This window comes from Anser anser, assembly GCF_964211835.1.
Source record: "Anser anser genome assembly, chromosome: 4".
NCBI classification, from domain to species: domain Eukaryota; kingdom Metazoa; phylum Chordata; class Aves; order Anseriformes; family Anatidae; genus Anser; species Anser anser.
The window spans coordinates 880,479-899,359 of NC_139724.1; the positions used below are offsets into that span (position 1 = coordinate 880,479).

At 43.8% G+C, this 18,881-nt stretch overlaps 1 long non-coding RNA gene across 2 annotated transcripts in view; it reads right to left on the minus strand.

Annotated features, from left to right (window-relative positions):
* LOC310898779 overlaps positions 1-17,876 on the minus strand; it is a 102,172-nt gene extending 84,296 nt beyond the window's left edge. For both annotated transcript variants that reach the window (XR_014583705.1, XR_014583706.1), the window contains exon 1: positions 1,246-17,876. This is a non-coding gene — a long non-coding RNA (uncharacterized lncRNA). The remainder of the gene's footprint in view (positions 1-1,245) is intronic.
* Positions 17,877-18,881: the final 1,005 nt, after the last annotated feature.

Here is an 18,881-nt window from a genome sequence, read left to right on the forward strand (position 1 = left end):
AATATGAGTTTAAGACTGCTCTTTAAATCTACACTTTTACTTCAGTGTCACGGAACACAACCACTGCTAGAAAATTTGCAACAAGACACCAACACTTAGCAACACACGGACTTGAAAAAAATCAAACACATTTTCAAGATCAGATCCAAAGCTGTAACTGACCTATAAATGGACCCTGCCTCAGTAGTCTATTAAATTCCTCCAAAGCAACCAGCAGCATAAGCACCAAAGCAGCAGACCTAGCTTCTGCATAACACACTTCCTGCCCAAGCAAGGTTCTTCCGTGTCTGATGACTTCTGATCTGCCCTAAGCAGGAGAGAAAAGTCACAGCTACAAGGGTAGGAACTCTCTGCATTCTCCTAACATAGAGGTCACGTATTTAATGGTTTGCGTGCTGTAATACTGAAGCTGGCAGGTGTTTCAGTAGCTTCAAGAGCCTTTGTGGCCAAGAAGGCTAACATGCAGGACTAATCGCCTGCGTGCATCACACTGTCTGTATCCCAGTTTTGGGGCAGAAATACAGAAAACATCAAGCCTCATCTACAAATATGAAAGCTCTAAAAAGGAGATGAAAAACTGTTGAAAAACTGTTTCTGCTCACTTGCCTCAAACAAAATGAGCATGCTTATCTTTTTATGCATCCGTAACAAGGCTTTAGGAAAACCCCTTAAGTCCCAGGACACCAGCTCTACTTGCTCTCCCAGTATGTTAAGATGCTCCCTTTTTTCAGCCAGAAACTCTGCCAAAAGAATAACCTCTAGTTACTAACATGTGAGGAAGGCCATATTACTTGCAGCACTGAAACTCAGAGAAAGCAACAGACACCTAGAAGTCACAAACTCAACTGAAAATTAAAGGCAGCGAAAACACCCAGTCCCAGCGTCTCCAGGCTAGCCTTTGGGAGAGCTGGAGCTTCCCGGGAGATGGCACACAGTCTGAGCACAAAACAGCCCTTACAGCTCTTGCGTGGGACCCGAAGGCTGTGTGCTTACGTCGCAAGACGCGCCGGCTCTAGTGGCTCACACCGAGTTTAGGCAGCAGCACAGCCTTCAGTTACGCCACACAGCAGCTCTGTGACTTTCATGATAAAGCCATATACAAACTCTTCGAAGGTAGTACATGGACAGAAACAGCACTCTGCTGATAAACACGTGGTGGCTATATCGCCCTCTACAGCTCTCTCAGCAGTTCCAGCAGAGGAAAAGACAGAATGTAAAGGATGTTGATAACCCAAAGCAACTCACCAGGAGGATGACTGTCCCAGCACTGCTCTACAGGACTGAAAAAGCTCGCACTCCAGACTGTACGACCACAGCATTACAAAAGGAGAAGAAAAGTAGCATTAATGATTTACAGGTTACCGCAGAAATCTCGTTATGAGGACAGGTGAGCCTACTCTGGGCAGTTAAGGTTCCAGGTGCCCTCAGGGCTTGCTCAGACACAAACATTAACTCAAGTTCCCACTACCACCTGGTGCAGGCAAACTGAATCCAGCCACTTAAAACACTTCACACTAATCTAGAAGCATCATTTTGTCGCCTCCAAAAGGCACCTGCCAGCAGGGAGATGTGTGCACATCTATGGTGCAGGCGTCCAAACGCCACAATGGTGAATCCCTCCCAAAGGTCCACATGCTATCGTGTCCTGCTCTAGGCAGAAGACACAGTTGGAACCTGAACTATCTGTAAACCCATTTGTTCCTTACATTCATGTAAGTTTTTCAAAGCATTTTCCTTCTTAAGGAAGTTGCTGTGTCCATAGGCCCTGCACAGTGCCATAACGGAAACCATGCGGTATTGTTTCTGACAATAAACAACACATTTAAATTTTTATCCCAAGACCTTCAATTTCTGCAAACACACAAAATGGCCAGGCTGAGAGCCATTCCTCAGCACAGGGGCTTTTAGCAAGACATGGCTCCACAATGTATTTTCCTGTCATTATGTCACGACTTCAAATATACCATGCGGTCCATTCATGCCTGGGAAGTGCTTATTTTGGACTGAGGAAAACTGGGGTTGTTTAAGAGCAAGAGATAGCCATAAATTTGGATCACCTAAATGGGAGTATCATTTAATAAAATACTTTTTATGTGGACCCTTTTTCACAATCTGGTTAGGTAAGTTGTTATAGCCACTGTATATTTTCAGCAGTTGTACCTCTAACTTAGAAATAATGGTGCTGAATTGACCACAAGATAACCCTTCTTCATTATGAGTAACATCAGAGGATATATCTTTCATGCATTTTTGCTTTATTCAACAGTTTTTGCTGTGCCTGACCTTATTCTATTAATGTTAAGCAGAATTAATTAAAGCCAAGTTCTTTTTTTTCCTACTGCAACACATTTTGCTTAAAAAAAAAAAAAAAGGATCTCTCCCTGATTAATTTTTCATAACTTAAATTACTACCTTTTTCCATGGTTGTCATTGTTCCATGTTTTTTTTATGAGCCACTATTTTTTTAGAGTATAAATCTAAACCTGCTTTGCTAACGTGAACAGCTGTTACACTTACATGGCCCAGGCAGGGCTCCCAAGCAGCCTGGAGCTGAAAGTTTGGCACCACGACCAAAAGACTGGCTTCATAGCAAGATCATTCTGCAGTTTAATGTGTGTTTTGGGGGTGGAGGGGGACGTTTAGAGCCTGCTGGGCCAAGAAACCAGCATTTCGGTGATGTTTGCAGCTCGTCAGGTTCACATATCAAGAAGGAGCTATTTTAAGACACACAGAACAAAATAAGCCATTTATACACAGCAGCTGGTGCTGACACTGGCTGTCCAAGTTTGAAAGCCCTTATCCATTTGAAGCCACAGCTGACAGATCCTTTTTGGCCCTGGTTTTACTGCCACCAGGGAGAAAAATTGTTACCGCTCTGTGGTATTTTTGTTTATGCCATACACGTACCTGTGCTGTACCTACCTCACAGCAGAGTCACTCACGAGCTGGCAGCTCATGTCCTCATGCAAACCAGTGCCTTACACCCCCCTTCTCATACCTGCACAGTACTGGTATTACAACATTGTTGGAACCATGCTGGTCTAGGAGAACAAGCGACAGAGGAGTCACAGTTGTTATCCACCCCGTATTTAAACAGGGGTAGGGAGATGAGAGTCCAGGCACTCAACGTACTCTTCAGCTCCTCTGGCCCCAAGACTATTCAGGCTGCAAAGCAGCTCGGGTTGTACGTGTCTGATCTCATTTCTATATGGACACATCTGCCTCGGGTTGCAACACACCATTTTTTCACATGCCATTTTTCTTGTAGGGGATCGATTCGATTTGTGAAACCCAGGTATGCCACAGACTTCTGGGGCAAGTGGAAACCACACGTGGATGTTGTGCAAATGGTTTCTGTCTCATTTCATCACTTCCCTAGAAAGGCTTGGTTTGTGCCTGCGTCACACGTTTGCACAGTTTAGACAGCTGCAGTGAGGTAGGGAAAGACTTTCCATGACTCTCCTGGTGAGTCTGTGTATGTGAGTACTGGAAAAATGGGATTTATATCTGTGACTCTGCTTACTATGGTCAAGGAAAATCTGTTGCTTCCTAGCACTTAGAGAATACCTCTCTGAATTCGTGGGTCACATGTGGAATCCCTTCCCTTGTAATATAGTACATCAATTCTCTATAGTTTTATGTTCAACAAAGTTTTAGATTCAACAAAGTAAGAAAACTATGTGTCAAGAAATTATGGAGGACAACACCAGTTCCTGGACCACACTACATGAAACTGAGATGACACTTGTTTCATGAAACCTTAAGGGAAAAGCATTTCCCTGATCCTAAAATCTTTGTGAAGTAACCTGACACTATTCCCTATTAGCTCTTGGCTATGATGTGGATATGCTTGTTGCATGGCTTCATCCAGAAACTAAATCTTTGCCTGCCAGTAAAACTTGCACCCACTTCTGCAGCGTACTGAGCAGGTTTCAGTCTATCCAACCTCCACGGGACAGCAGCATCTTCTGGACACTGTAAGTGTTAAATATATTCGACTAAGATGGAAAAGTGCAGTCTTGAGCAATCTGTTCCCGAGGTTATGCTTTACTTCTACTTGACAGCACTACCTTAATTTCTTCACTGTTGACATTTGTTGCCATTCCCCGACAATTCGTGTACAGCAGCAGACAAATTAACAAAGCTAGAAGGCTTATCTGTGCAATACTGGAAAAAGTATTTAAAACCTGCTTGTTTTTTCTCAGGTTTCCTGGCAGGCTTGGACTCCTTGAAGAGTCCTCCATGAGTTCTTCCCCTGATTACTTGCCACATGCCTAATGTGTTTGAAATTAAAATGCAGGGAGAGAAGGAGAGCACGGTGGTTGATTTTTATAAGCGGAAAGGTCTGGAGTCAGAAGTGAAGCAGTTAAAGTAGCAGCAGCATGTTTACTAAGCCATTTGAAGTTGATAGCCCACACGGCCTGGCTTTTTTCTCTATCTTCGTAAACCGCAGTGAATTGATGGAATGACCTGGACTTGATCTTCAGGGCAATATGTCTGATGGCACTGCTGGATTGATAAATTGATTCAAAACTATTACCATGGTGAAAAAGCAATAAGGTCATAAAAATTGCATCAGCTGGCTAAGTAAATCCTGGCATTTCATGACAAGTAATGCAGAAGAATCGCAAGAGGATCTGGGCATGAGGCTGAATGAGTGAGCGAGAAATGACTTTGAAGAGCTCATCATCTCCAATCTATTCTTCCTGCCAGCGATTCATGCCTTCGCATAGTGCCACTTCATTATGGGGAAATAACTGTACACTTCTAGCATATTCCTGGCCGTCCCTGGCGGCCCCTGGAGGACCCTTAGCTGGTTAATACCTCATCATGGGCTTCATTGAACACTTTAATCTGCACTTGTGTGATCAATAGAATCCTGGTGTAAATTAAAAGGACAATTTCATGTAATCAAGCCTGTTAATGCTCATTTTGAAAACCATTATTTGTGGAAGGCATTTAGAGGAAAATTACAAAGCGACAGGCTGATGCACTCGGAGCCGATTCAAAAGGTGGTCTTTTTTGGGACTCTGCGCGTGGACAGTGGGGGCCATCAGCAAAGGTATCGCTGTGCTGGGGGAAGGGGGCACGAAGAGGCAGAGGGGAGGTAAGAGAAGCAGTCCAGCAGCAATGTGCGCCTGCCCGCTTGCCTTCATGCAGGGAAGAAAATGAAATTTTCCAGTGTTCTATTTCTGTGGCAAATTCAATTACTGTGGGGACTTGTTCAAAGCGGTGCAACTTCCAAGAGGCAGAAATTGAAAACCTGGCAGCTAATGAAATGGCAAATCACTAGTAAGTTCAGACAGGGGCTGTCAGTCACATCAAACACCTAGAGAAAAATAGCCCCTTCCTTCCAGTTTTCAACAGGCAGCCTTCCTCCTCCCCGCGTCCCTTTAAAAAGCAAAACAAAACTTTCTAGGGCACCTCAGATGGTCTTTTGCTGAACCTGAAATAATCCTCAGTGTATCAGATGTATCACATGCTGTTTATTCCAAAGCATGCATAAGCCTGATCCACCCAGGAAGGCACATCCTGCTCTGACCACGTATCTGGCTCGCCTTTACTCTGCTGAGTGAGGATGAGACTTGCCTGAAGCATTAAGTGGGACGTTCAGCGGGGTGGTTCCACCCTGCATGCCTGTGTCTGCAGCACTGCAACCTCCTGTTTCCTGCTGGTCAGACACCAAGAATTTTGAGCCTCTGGGAAACAGAGACGGGGAACCCACAGAACGCTTTTCAACTGTTTCAAAACACACTGCGTGACTTCAGCTGCCCAGTGCTGCCTAAGGATGGATGTCATTTGTCTGGTCTCTGTTGAATACGTTGGCCTGCCACTTGGCCGTCCCTCCTGGCAGTGTATGGGCCCACGTGAGACCAATTCACATTTGGAAGATGAAGTTCCACGTAGGGACACAGCATACACCCCATTAAGGGCTAATGCTTCTCATTTGTGTCCCCTGTACACAGGATTGTATCCATTACTAAGATCTATATCCTTCTGTAAAATCTTGTCTCTCTTCATTTTTCTGTCTCTTCTGGTACAGACTAGACTTTGTTGGGTTGTCCTCTTCACCAAGATGAGCTTCCAGGCTGATATCTTATGGACTGCAGCCTAAACTTAATTCCAAAACTGCAACTGGTTCACAGCACTAGAAAGTAACCAGCCTTCCAGGATGTCCTTCTGTGCAGTCCTTTCAGAAACCACTCCTTACTGGTGTACTCAACACAACAAGTATTCGTCTCCAGTTATCCACACTCTGCTCTCCATGAATAACCATTCAGTAATCACACAGTCTCTTAAATAAAACACTGAACCGAATGTGACACAGTTGACTATTAAGATCAGACAGCCACTCACATACCTATCAAAAGGCAACAGGCAGTCTAAATTCCAGCTAACAAGAACACAGCACATTAAGACTTTCAAGTACAAGGAGCTCAACTTTTTACCTTCAGGGCAGTATTTATACCAGTTTATACGAAAAAAAATACTCTACTGAATTTAATTGTAATTGCAGCCACTACTCCCCCCACCGCCTCCCTGAAAATTCCATGGGAAAGAAAAACGTAGCAGGCCAAGCTCATCTTACAGTAGCTGTTGCCATTTTCAGCCTTATGCAAGTAAGGAGCCGTCATTCTCCATGAGCGCATGCCTGCCCTAAGTCCCTGCATCGGGGCTCTTCCCTCCCTTTCCCATATGATAAAGGCCATATGCACTCCGGCCTTCTGCTTCTGGTGCGGACTGGTCTTAGCACCTAGGTAGGATTGAGCACCATCCCAATCCCTTGGTAGCTGTCGACAGTAAATGACTGGGTCCTTCCACAGCAAAGGTGCTTGTAAGCACAATAGCCACATGTCATATGCAGTTGTTGCATGTCTTTATGCCGCTGTTTCTATTAATGAAATCATCTAAACTTCAGCTGGCTCCTTCATTGCCATCCAAGCTATTTGGTTCAATTGCCCTGACTTCAGTTCTCTTTTGGAAGGGGCCAACATAAACACTGAGCTGGATGAAAAACGTGTGTGCGCATGTGTGTGTGTGTGGCAGAGTTTATTTAAATATAAAGTATGGAAATATATTTATTTCTCTACAGCCAGATTTCTCAGAGGCCTGTAACAGGTTGGTTGCACACAAAAGGAGACAGTGAATGGTGTGTAGAAGCCTTACTTTATTCATGTTTTCTTTTTCTTCCTGACCCAGCCTAGACATCCATGGAAAGGAAGGCTAAGTGGTAAAAAAAAAAAAAAAAAAAAAAAAAAACCTCTGAGGGAGAGAAATCCATGAGGAAAGACACTAATAATGTAGTGCTTCTGCTACTTATTTTCATCTCATTGTCTGTTTTGGAATGAAGATGTTTTCACTCTTCCAAAACTAAGAATGCAAGAGGACAAAATCCTGGTTAATGAGGCTAATCACCAGGAGATGTCCTGTGAACCTGACAGAAGTCTTTCATTGTCTCTGAAAATTTGTGCTGGCTGTGCAGACAGGAGTTCAAGTTCAGCATATTTATTTTGAGAAGGACTACAGAAAGTGAAAGGAAGTGAGAACAACATGAGTGAAGAAAGCAGAGCTTGACCTTACATATTTAGAGAAATAAATTCCTCCAAGTGAATTGCAAGTAGCAAATATGTCTTGTCCTAACAACAATTCAGATTTAATCTTCAGAAGTTTTACCAAGTTTCCCAAGAAAGTAATATAAACCTGATTTTCCATTGTCCTGTATGGCTGTAAAAGCCAATAAAAGAAAAAACAACTAGGTATACAATAGTACCCAGCGAGCATACATTTGGCTTGAATGGTAATAAGCTCCACATTCCCTACCCCAACAAGTCAATTAACCTTCACAGCAAACTTAATGAGTAAGAACCCATCCTGGGCCTAAGAATGACAGGACTGCATCCTGCTGCTGAGATACAAAATCTTCTGTAGCATTACTAAAGGAGAACTTATCCTGTACTTATGAGTAAGTATATCCAATCTGAAGTCAGTGCACAAATCCCAGAACAGAAAAGGAGACGTGGATGACATTCTTGTTTTACATTCTACTACATTACATTTTTAAATATTACAGTAATTAAAAAGGCTTTTTAAGTGTGACTACCATGAGTAATTTTCAGCGTGATTCTTCCTTATATTTCAGCCAGCGCTAGACATGTTTTTTTAATTTGCTTTTCGCTAGCTTTGCTTACAGCTGTCAATTTACTCGGTCTCCCTAAAGAAACAAAACTTGCAGTCATGCTACCTGTCTGTGTTTCTGTCTCTCCAACGGCTTTTCAACCCATGAAAAGATTCTGACCAAGGCTGATGGACAAACAGAGATCTCGAAGACAAAGAATTCCCACCACCTTCTGAAGACGGGTGGCCAAGCAGATGGGACAGGGAGGGAGAAAGCCCCTGTCAGGGCCCCAGTAGAGATCAAAGCTGTGACATACGCTCACCAGCAGGGATGCAAATGCTCTTGGACTCCTTTCAGAGAGTCCACACAGAAGCACATTCCTGAGACAGACACACGCAGAGCCGGACTTTCTCGGCTCCCCCGGTAAAGGCACTGCTTGTCCCACCCCTGCAGTTCCTACAGCAGTAACCCTAAATGACTTCCACTGCCCAAGAACCCTAGTAACAGGCAAGGAGGAATGGAGCCACTTTCACTTGGGAGATACATATTGCCAGGGCAGTTTCCTCTGCGCCAGTGGTGAGCCCATGTGCATTACAAGGCGCTCTCACATTGTGGTTATGTCAAGGAGCTGAAAAGATGAGAACTAGAAGAAGCCAGCATGTGCGTTCTGGCTTTCCTGGCCGTGTCCGAGCAGGTGCAGAAGCAAACAGAGCACATCGGTGCCATCGCCTTCCACCCACTTCCTCCTCGATGGCAAGCAGAGGGCCACCGGGCTCAGCACACAACTGCTTTGGCCCAAGGTAGCATAGCACAGGACCATTTCAGTATGCATTACACTGCACAAAACTTATGGCATGCAAACGAATGCTTTCTTCTTTTATCCTACGGGCACAGGCCAGGTTTTGAAACTGGCTCCACCCAGGCAGACAATGCGTCCCCAGCAGAGCTTTGCTGCAATCAGCAGAGCTCTGCAGAAAGACGGCAGCTGGGCTTGGCCTGCAGGACTGGCACTGAGACTCTTGTAAAGGAACAGAGAAAAACGGTGCCTGTTTTAAAACATGATTAAGTCTAAGCATTTACTGGATAATAAATTATTTGCTAAAACTCCAAGACGAACTGGAGCCTTATCTTGATTTTACTGTTAATTCAATCATTCTGGAGTTCTTGATGTTAGGTTAATTAATTGTTGGCATAATTATAAAATATATTCAGTTTTATAATGGGCATAAAGTTCTGAAATATAAATTGAAGATATCTCACATTTTTAACACTTGTTCCTTAACCTTTAAGGTATTTAGTTTTGTGGGGTCAATAAAGTCAATGTGAGGATTTTTTCTTTTACATATAGGACATTATCTGAGATATCATTGATCAGGCGAGGGGAGAGTGGTGTTTCCATTCTCCCTTTTCTCTGTTTGTCCCACTGTGATGCTCCCATCCTTCACATACCGCTATCGTAGCACTTCCCGCTCTGACACCCAGTAGATCTACCAGTTAGGGTCTCGTTTTATTCTGTTTTGCCTGTTTTCACTTTACTTATCAGTCACCCTTGTCAAAAGAGCAGGACAATTGCCATGCAGTGGTCCAGGAGATAGATGCCGTCATCTCATTCCAAGCATGTTCCACAACTTGGTCTGCAAAGTCTACGGCAAACTGACAGAGATGAGATAAACACCTGCACACTTGAGGAATCATGCTAGAACAGAACAGGATAACGATGCTGTTGATCTTTGTGCCTAGACTGTTACAATAGTGCCTTACTGGATAGCACCCTGATTTGTTTCCCAACGATTATCAGGTTTTGGTGACAGCTCAGTACTGGTTAGACAGCCTTAAATGTGTATCTCTGAGTGCTTGCTTTGCAATACCACTTTTTAGCAACTTGATTCTTGCAGCAGTTGCACAAACACCTGGAGAATATCCTCAAAAACCCACCGTTACAGATGGGCCTCCCAAAAAAACAACTCAAGTCTATAGTGCGCAATGACCATACTGGGGTTCACAGGCATTCTTCCCACTCTCCTTCCACAAACGATGTTTCAGTAATTAATTCCTTCCAGCTTCACTGAGGGGCACCATACAACTATTTGGGGATCCAACCTTGCTTTGGAAATCACCACCGTGTTGCCCCACATCCCTGAAGGAACTGCTCCTCATGGAGGGTGGGAAGCTGAAAGGTTTCTATGAACCATGAAATGATACAAGGTACTAAAAAACCTGAAGGTAATAGTAGACATAAAGTAATGAGATTGCAAGTTCTAAGAAATACAGACTTTTTCAGGGTAAGACATGATAATAATCAGCGATTCCTGCTTCTCTGCTTCTCTTGTTCCTATCAGTCACCAAAATGTCAGTAAAATTAATTCTCACAGCCCTCCAGAAGTGGAATCCCTTCAAGATGATAAATCCCCATCCTTGGGATCCTTTCCCAAAATGTATACTGCCTAGGGGATAAAATCTCCCCAGTATGGTCCCTAAGAGTTAAATTCAGAGCTTGCCTTCCTCCTCATGGTTCCCTGTAATCCATAAGCTTGCTGCTTAATTGAAAAGTAATGAAGATATTCACACTCAGCATTTCCCCCAAGACTGTTGACTGCTACAGTCAAGCTTTTTCCTAGACATGTAAAGAATGCTTAAAGTGTTCATGTCCCTCAGGTGTTTCCAGGCGGCTTTGTTTACTGGCTGTCTGGGAAATAACTCCATCAGTCAGAGGTGCCTGCAGAATCCGAAGACCAGCGTGGTACTTAACTTGACTATTAAAAAATATTATTTATCCAATCTTCCTTCAGACCAGCAGGGAAGGATTTAGGTCTCAGCTCAGCATACGAGATAAAAAGTCACATTTTATACAATCATATAAAAAAGAGCAATGAACAGAGCTTGTTACTAGTTTTTGACATGGCTCAGTATGTCAGCAATGGAATCAATGCAAGAATTATAACATTTTGGAGTGCAAGACACCCAAACCTGTCGGGATGAGTTTGAAGGGCAGTGTGCTATCAAGGAACACAAAGAATCAACTCCCTCTGAGAAGCTGCAAGGTAAAAACTGCCTCGTAAATAGGTCCTAGGAGCATCATCTCCAGAGCAGGAAGTGAACTTCAGAGGGACCATGTCCCCACACTTTTTCCTCGGGACTTACTAGCGAAGGATGGCCTTAGACAGGTTTTGGCTATGCACTCCAGGCTGTCTCCTGAAACCATTTTCTTCTCATGCATCAAGAAAACACAGCTTATTTTATAAATCTGATCCCCTCCCACCCCTCAGTACCCATATTCAAGGCAACTGCATTGCACCTATGACTGTCACCAGACATCACACACCCGTACAAAGCACCCTGCTGTTTTTTCTTTGGTTGCTTTGAATAACTTTCGAACAAGTGAGAGCTGCCAGCAGTGGCACCATTCGTAAACTGCAGTTCCTTACATACTGATTTGAAGTGGACTGCCTTTTTAGGACTGACACTGTTTTCTGTCACTGCCAGGGCAGGAAATAATCCATTGTATGTCAGTAATAAAAGAAAAAAGTACAGATTTCCATGAAATGTTTTTCCTGCAACCACAGAGTATACAATATCACAGCTAGTAATAACAGTCAGATCTGAGGTATTTTCCTTTTGCCCATGCACACTCCATCTCCTGTCCAGGAGAACACAGCCACAAGCTTCCATTAGCTGAAGACGGCAGCATATTGATGAGGCTGTGGGAAGCTCTGTCATTTTTGCAAGTTGGCGAGACTTGCTTTTCTGACTATGGGGAGAGACGTACTCTATCCTCTGCACGCTTAAACATCATTAGAAGTGCATGAAAAATACCATTAAGGCAACTTCATCTTTGCAGAAAAGAGTATCACATGGATGAATCAATATGCCTCAAAATATACATACAGAGATGATGTAGAGGAAACCATCAGCTGCTCGAATTGATTTTTTTCAGCTTGAGGAGGTGAAGCTGGATGTGTGACAGAACAGTTGTAAGATACATAAAAATTTTGCTGCAAACAGGAAAGGAACAAATTGTTCTCTGCATTCACAATGGATAAGCCAAGAAGGACAGGCCGTAAAGTACAGGCAGAGAAAACAAGTTTAAACATCAAAAAAGCTTTCTAATGGGAAGGACAACGAAAGCCCTCCAACAGACTGCCTGGGCAGCAAGGAACATCTTCAACCATGTGTTGGACAGACATCTGTCAGGAAGGACAGAAGTATCACTGAGCCTGCTTGGGGAAGAGGGGTGCCCATGACAGCCTTGCAACATCCCTCCCAGCCTATTTTTCTACAGATCCTCCAGCCGGATCAGGAATGCAGCTAGGGTAAAAATCACGGCAGTCAGAGGGAGAAATCCTCTGCCTTTGGTAGCGAAGAGTTCTCCGGGTGCACGTGTCCCAGCACAGTGCTTGTTTATGGGCAGAGGAATGACACTAAGAATAAAGTCTAGCAAGACCTAACAACTGTAATACTAACGCCTTACAGCTGAGCAAGCAAGTCCTTCAAACAGATGCCAGGTGCTCCCCTTAGTTTTTATTTCAACTAGTCTATTGGAAACTACACAGCTACTTAGTGCAAAGACAATTTGTGCTTACACCTATGCAGAATAACTCAAATGGGAAACGGATGCCCATAAGAAGGAATGGATATATCTGGGCACAAGGAGAACTAGGTGAAAGCCCAGATTTCAGTTCAGCGGACCACATTCAAAAGACGTATTTAACCTCTGTTTTACCACCTGTTCTGTGCACGGAGCGTACAGTGAGCACTGTGCAGTGCCTTGCGATGCAGCTTCCTTGCCAGCAGCACTACAGCAGCTTTACTGTTTTCGTCGGGCAGTTTGCTTTGCATTCATCATCCCAAGGCAGTTAGCTCTTGCAAGTGCCAACAGTGCAAAGGTAAGGTTACCTTTGATGTGCTGGCCTCTATAGTTTGTCAGACAATCGTGGCACAGCCATTTGCTCAGGTGTACGCACACTTCCTGGGTTGTAAATAGCTCAGTGAAAGGACTGTCTCTAACTGTCCCTAGCCTTCTATTTTTACGTCACCTAGCACAACACCGCTGACCATTCTGAGACCAAGGTGAACTGCAGCAGAAGTGTTAACTACCACACTAAGTAAAGAGGCAAGCATTTAAAGAAAGCATATGTGACTGCCAGAAGCATTCACTTGGTAGAGTATACATTTAATGGTCTATACATTTAATTGCATTTAAAAGTCAACATTTCCTGAAGGAAGACACTGGCGGACAACTACTAGGAACCCATATGAAACCCTTTTTAGAGAAACAAGTCAGGCAAAAAAGATCTCCTCTAAAGGAAATGTTTATTAAAACCTCTTTGGGGAGATTGGAGGGCCCAGTTTATGAGGCTCCCAGTCTAAGGTTCAGAAGAGAAGCAAATGTTTAAAATGCTAAGTAGGCAGAGCTGTCCATTTGACTATTTGGTTCAAAAAAGTTCAGAGGTTGCGCTTGTGAGGCACCAGGTTGAGGCTATCGTGAAAATCATGATAAATGTGTTTTCCAATGCAGTGACCTGGATGTTAGCACATTTTTTTGCTGAACATTATATGAATACTTTGCCTACTACATAATTGATTTTCCAGTAAAGCTTAGCCTCCTTTCTGATTCCAGCAGGAATCTGCAAAACATTTTCTTTAATTATCCAGCACTGGAGTAGGAAAGGGGACAGATTATGAAAGTGTAGCAGTGTTGTGCAGTACCAGAGAATAGTAGCTCTGAGTACAATCTGTTGAATTGTGAGCATGTGTGTGTGCATGCAGGTGTGTAAGTTCACATAAAGTAGGACTGCAAAGCCCAACAGGTCTTTGAAATCACAGTAATAGTTAAGCAAATGGATGCACCCCTGGAACACCCCTGGAACCACCCCTGGTGCTCGAGAGAGTCCAGCGAAGGGCAACGAAGCTGGTGAGGGGTCTGGAGAACAAGTCTTACGAGGAGCGGCTGAGGGAGCTGGGCTTGTTCAGCCTGGAGAAGAGGAGGCTCAGGGGAGACCTCATCGCTCTCTACAGGTACCTTAAAGGAGGCTGTAGAGAGGTGGGGGTTGGTCTGTTCTCCCACGTGCCTGGTGACAGGACGAGGGGGAATGGGCTAAAGTTGCGCCAGGGGAGGTTTAGGTTGGATGTTAGGAAGAACTTCTTTACTGAAAGGGTTGTTAGGCATTGGAATGGGCTGCCCAGGGAGGTGGTGGAGTCACCATCCCTGGAGGTCTTTAAAAGACGTTTAGATGTAGCCCTTAGTGATATGGTTTAGTGAAGGACTTGTTAGTGTTAGGTCAGAGGTTGGACTAGGCGATCTTGGAGGTCTCTTCCAACCTAGACGATTCTGTGATTCTGTGAACATATTCAAGTATTCAAAAATGTTGGAATGAAACAGTGTTAAAATACATGGCTGATGTGGATTTTTTGTTTTGTTTTGTTTTTAAGTTTGTGGGTTTTTCCCCTCATCCTCGTACTTTCAGTACAAATGTATTTTTTTAATTTGCACAGTCCCTCTGCACAAAACTTTTATTATTACTATTCCCAGAATTTTCTCTAATTTGAAGAGAAACTACAAAAGCCTCCTAACAGTGAAGAATCAATAAAATGTAGTATATTTATTTGCTTTTGAAACACATGAAAGATGTTATTTGGAAAAAGACCTCAGGTCATAGGGTAGATGAAGACAGTTTGTGCTGTCCAATCTGTGTAACAAGTGCCACATAAGAAACAGAGCACATCACCTGCCACAAGGAAAAGATTCCTTTGTAAGATATCCCGTAACTTACATCATACTGACAGCAAACACTATCTCTTCTCCTACTCGATACATTCAGGCTGTAGAACTTGGTTCTGTTTAAGAGTGCTCTGGCCCAAGGCACTAATATACATATTCATCCTGCTGCCATTTCGCCACACCTGCCTCTTCCAGGCTTAACAGGCATTTAGAGAGAATGAACGTAAAAAGGGAAGGTACTAGGTGTCATGTCAGCCTGCAAGATGTTGGATTTCTCTGCAAAGCATCAAGAGCCAACTGGCTGCATCCTGTTTTCACATACACATTCCTGCAGTCATATGAGCCCACACTATCATTTGACAGCTTCTAAATATGTAAGACTGCCCCCTTTCAGTGAAGAGAGACAGTACTGGAAAAACAAATGTCCGTAAGTGCTCTGCAGAGGCTCGCTTGGCACTGCCAGCAGTGCGCCGTTAGCAAGTGATGGGAGCATAGCACCAAAATGCAAGTATTTTACATTGTTAATCCTCTGAGAGTGGGTCCAAGTACTACAGAGCTTGAAACACAACTGGCAGGAAGAAAACAACAGCCACTAGCACCAAAACCACTAGAAGGGTACAGGGTAAGAACTCAAGATACCTTACCCTTTTAGTAAAGGTAGAGAGAGCTCTCAGAGCTCTCAGTAGGCTCTGGGAGAGCTCAGCTCTCAGGCTGAGCCACCCATGCTAACCCTTGCTATTCTACAGAATACTCTGAATCAAAACCATCCTCCAATGTAAAAGCCCACAACCATTTTGTTTCCTTCTCCCTCTGAAATAATCTGCTTGGCAATCCTGCTTTCCTTCAAAAGACCACCACAAACAGAGGGAAAAACGAGTGCATGAACAGCAGGAATGTGTGGAGAAGGCAGCAAGAAGGGCCCAAGTGCATCCATGCATCTACATGCTTGCCAGAGCCCTGTTTCAAAAAAGGTTCATCATATTGCAGCAGCGATGGCTTTGACTGCTTTAATTCAGAGGTATGTGTCCAAGGGCTAAGGCCTTCTTGTCATTGATACACTTGACTGGCAGGCATGGATCTTCCCTGTCAAAATATCCAAGTGTTTAAGTAATGACTAGTGCCACTTGAGTGGAAAAAACTAGGAGAGCTGTCAATACAACGGGTGTCAGAAGCACATTGTTACTCATCCTAATCACAATAATTGTACACAGGGAGAGGCAGGGAAGAAAAGGAAATGAATGCCTATCTGTTGGCAACAATGCAACTTCATTTAACCTTAACAGACCAGGCATTGATATCATTTCTTCCTGGCACTCTCTGCGATCCTGATGTCAAAACAGCTTCTCATTTGCAATGTATGACAATTTCCTCACATCTGAAAAGACACTGCTGCAAGTCAATAGACTATAAATTGCACTTGGAAATGGGATCATCTTAACTAAAGCCTGCCTGCTTTCCCCAGGAGGCCCCAGCCTGCTCCCCCTCCTTTTAATAATTTGTATGTTTAGGTGTTCGGTCAATTTACTCTACACTTGTAATGTCTTATAGCCAAGACCATCAATCAGATTCGGTGTGACAAAAATATCCTGCTACAATATTACAGGTTATTAAAGGGATGATGGGAGAAGGCTGCATGCATTTACTGGGCCCCTTTTTTCTCATCTCGGGAAAGCTGTCACAGACCTGAGCTGGTGATTCATCTTTTCTTTGCTACCAACAGGTAGCAGCCAGGAGAGGACTTGGATGAGCTTCTCGCACTGCTCTTGCCTCCCTACTCCCTTTCCCCCTCCAGCTGCACTCCTGCACCCCAATTTTCCCCCTCCTAGGTGAATGCGCAGTCCATTTGCCAATGCAGAGGCTAAATGAATTGTTAGCTCATAGCTTTCAAAAAACGCTAGCGAAGAGTCCCCGAAAAGTGTGGTTTCCATTAAATGGCTGTAAGGAAAGGCCCATCACAGCCTGTGGCAATGCACTTTTTGAGGAAGTCAGATTCACCCTGCAAATATTTTGCATAAAGCTCTCAACCAAATGTTGATGAAATGTTCCCATTCAGATATTCTTCTCAAAGGTTTTTAAGGAAATACTCAGTTAGATTATATGCAATATTCATATATGTAAGAAATACACACACATATTTTTAATTATTAGGACTTACACCATTTTTCCTGAGTTTCAAATCCTTGGGCAGAGTGGGGAGGAGTGGAAGGACAGCAGCTCACTCCCCAGTTTCACAGGCTATGAACTGCCTGCACTCAGCGTGTCTATTTATGACACTGCACATCACCACCAGAGCCACATGTCAATCCCAAAATTGAAAAAGAAAGGACTGAAATAAAGTAATAAGCACAAAGAACAACGGGAGGCATGCATGCTACCCTGGGATTTCTACAAGTGACAGCCCAGGTCAGGAAAGGTCTGAAAGGATGCAGCAAGCAGCATGCAGACACTGCAAAGGGATAGGTGATCTTCCTTCCTGTGCTTTCTTCAGTGGGAGTGTCACCCTGACTGCTTGTGATATTCCACCAGTCTTAATATTTTAAACCAATGGTCTGACTCAAAGATTGTAATATTTCCTACCGTCCTTTGCAACACAGGTAATATGTATGCCTGACCCAGAACTGTAGCACATCATCCCCATGCTGGCAGATCAGACCCACAGAGAATCTTAGGGACTAACAGGTATTTATTTTCTGGACCCTGTCTGTGGAGTGATCACGAGTGGGGACAGTGTTGCTCCAACAATGAAATATATGACTGCACTGGCGAGCTCTGCTAAAGAAAAAAAAAAAAGAAAAAAAGATAGTCACAGCCCAACTTACCTGCACACTGTGGGCTGAAAGATGATATGTACATGCAGAAATAACCTAAGTGACAGACACAGATCCACCACCTTACCTCGTGCTGTGCCATATTCTGCTCCTCTTTATTACCCACAGGCTCTGATCAGCTGGTGTCAGTGGAAAGCTCCCTGACAGTAAGTTACAACAGGCTGTGTGCAGCGAGTGACCAGCAGTGAATTGTGGAAATCCATGTGTTTGTGGTACTCACCACCAGCCTTGCTCAGGACCAAGTCTTCAGTAGGACACTTCATTTAGAAAGCTTCTGTCACTCACATGATAACTTCTTGCTTCATACCTAGAAAACGGACAGGGGAATCAGAGACTGAAGATCTTTTGGGCCTTTCCGGACACAGTAGTTATGAGGTGGTTGCTGATTTCTGTGAGGGAGTGGACACAGTGATCACTAAAATCCTACATCCCATTTTTGCAAGAGACAGGTGCCTACCAATAGCAGTGAAATGAATGTAAGAATATCATGGAGCCCATTTCCAGTGTCATTTCACCACTGAATCCTGAGTCTCCAATGACTGTTCTACTACATGCCCATTATTCAGATTCCTCCACAGATGGTTTTGTTTGCATAAGGAACAGGGAACTGGACTAAAACTTGCTGAAGATGCATTTCACATTGCCTGCCCTCCTGCCCTCTGTGCAGTGCTGCTCATGCTAGTCACCCTAACTGAATTCAGCTTCCCCCCGTAAAAGCAAAAGAAACATTTTTCCTGGGTGAAGCCCTGCTGGGGGGATTTCCCATGATCTGACAAAGACTAATACAATGATCACATCATTAGACAAAGATGTTAAGAGTTTATATTCAAAGAAATGTGGAATAATCAGTCCCAGAAGGCCATTTAACAATTAATATATCAGTGTACAAGCTGCATCTAAAGCTTTCTGTGGAATGAGTGAGGAAGGACGGACTGTGGAAAAAAGCATCCCTTGTGCTGGAAAGACCACAGGGCTCTCCTGATGGCATTCAGAAGGAGGTGGTTGTGCAATCTTACCTTCAAGAAGGTATTTTGGTTGCAGGACACCAGCTGCATCCTATGCTGTGAGCTGGCCCTACAGGCAGCCCCTGCGACATTTCCATGGCTGGTACACAGCACAAAGACCCTCCAAAACCACCAGCTCGTGTTTGCTTTGTTGCTTGTTATTGATGACTAATATAAGCAATGTTGTTGTTTTTTTTTGTTTTTTTGTTTGTTTG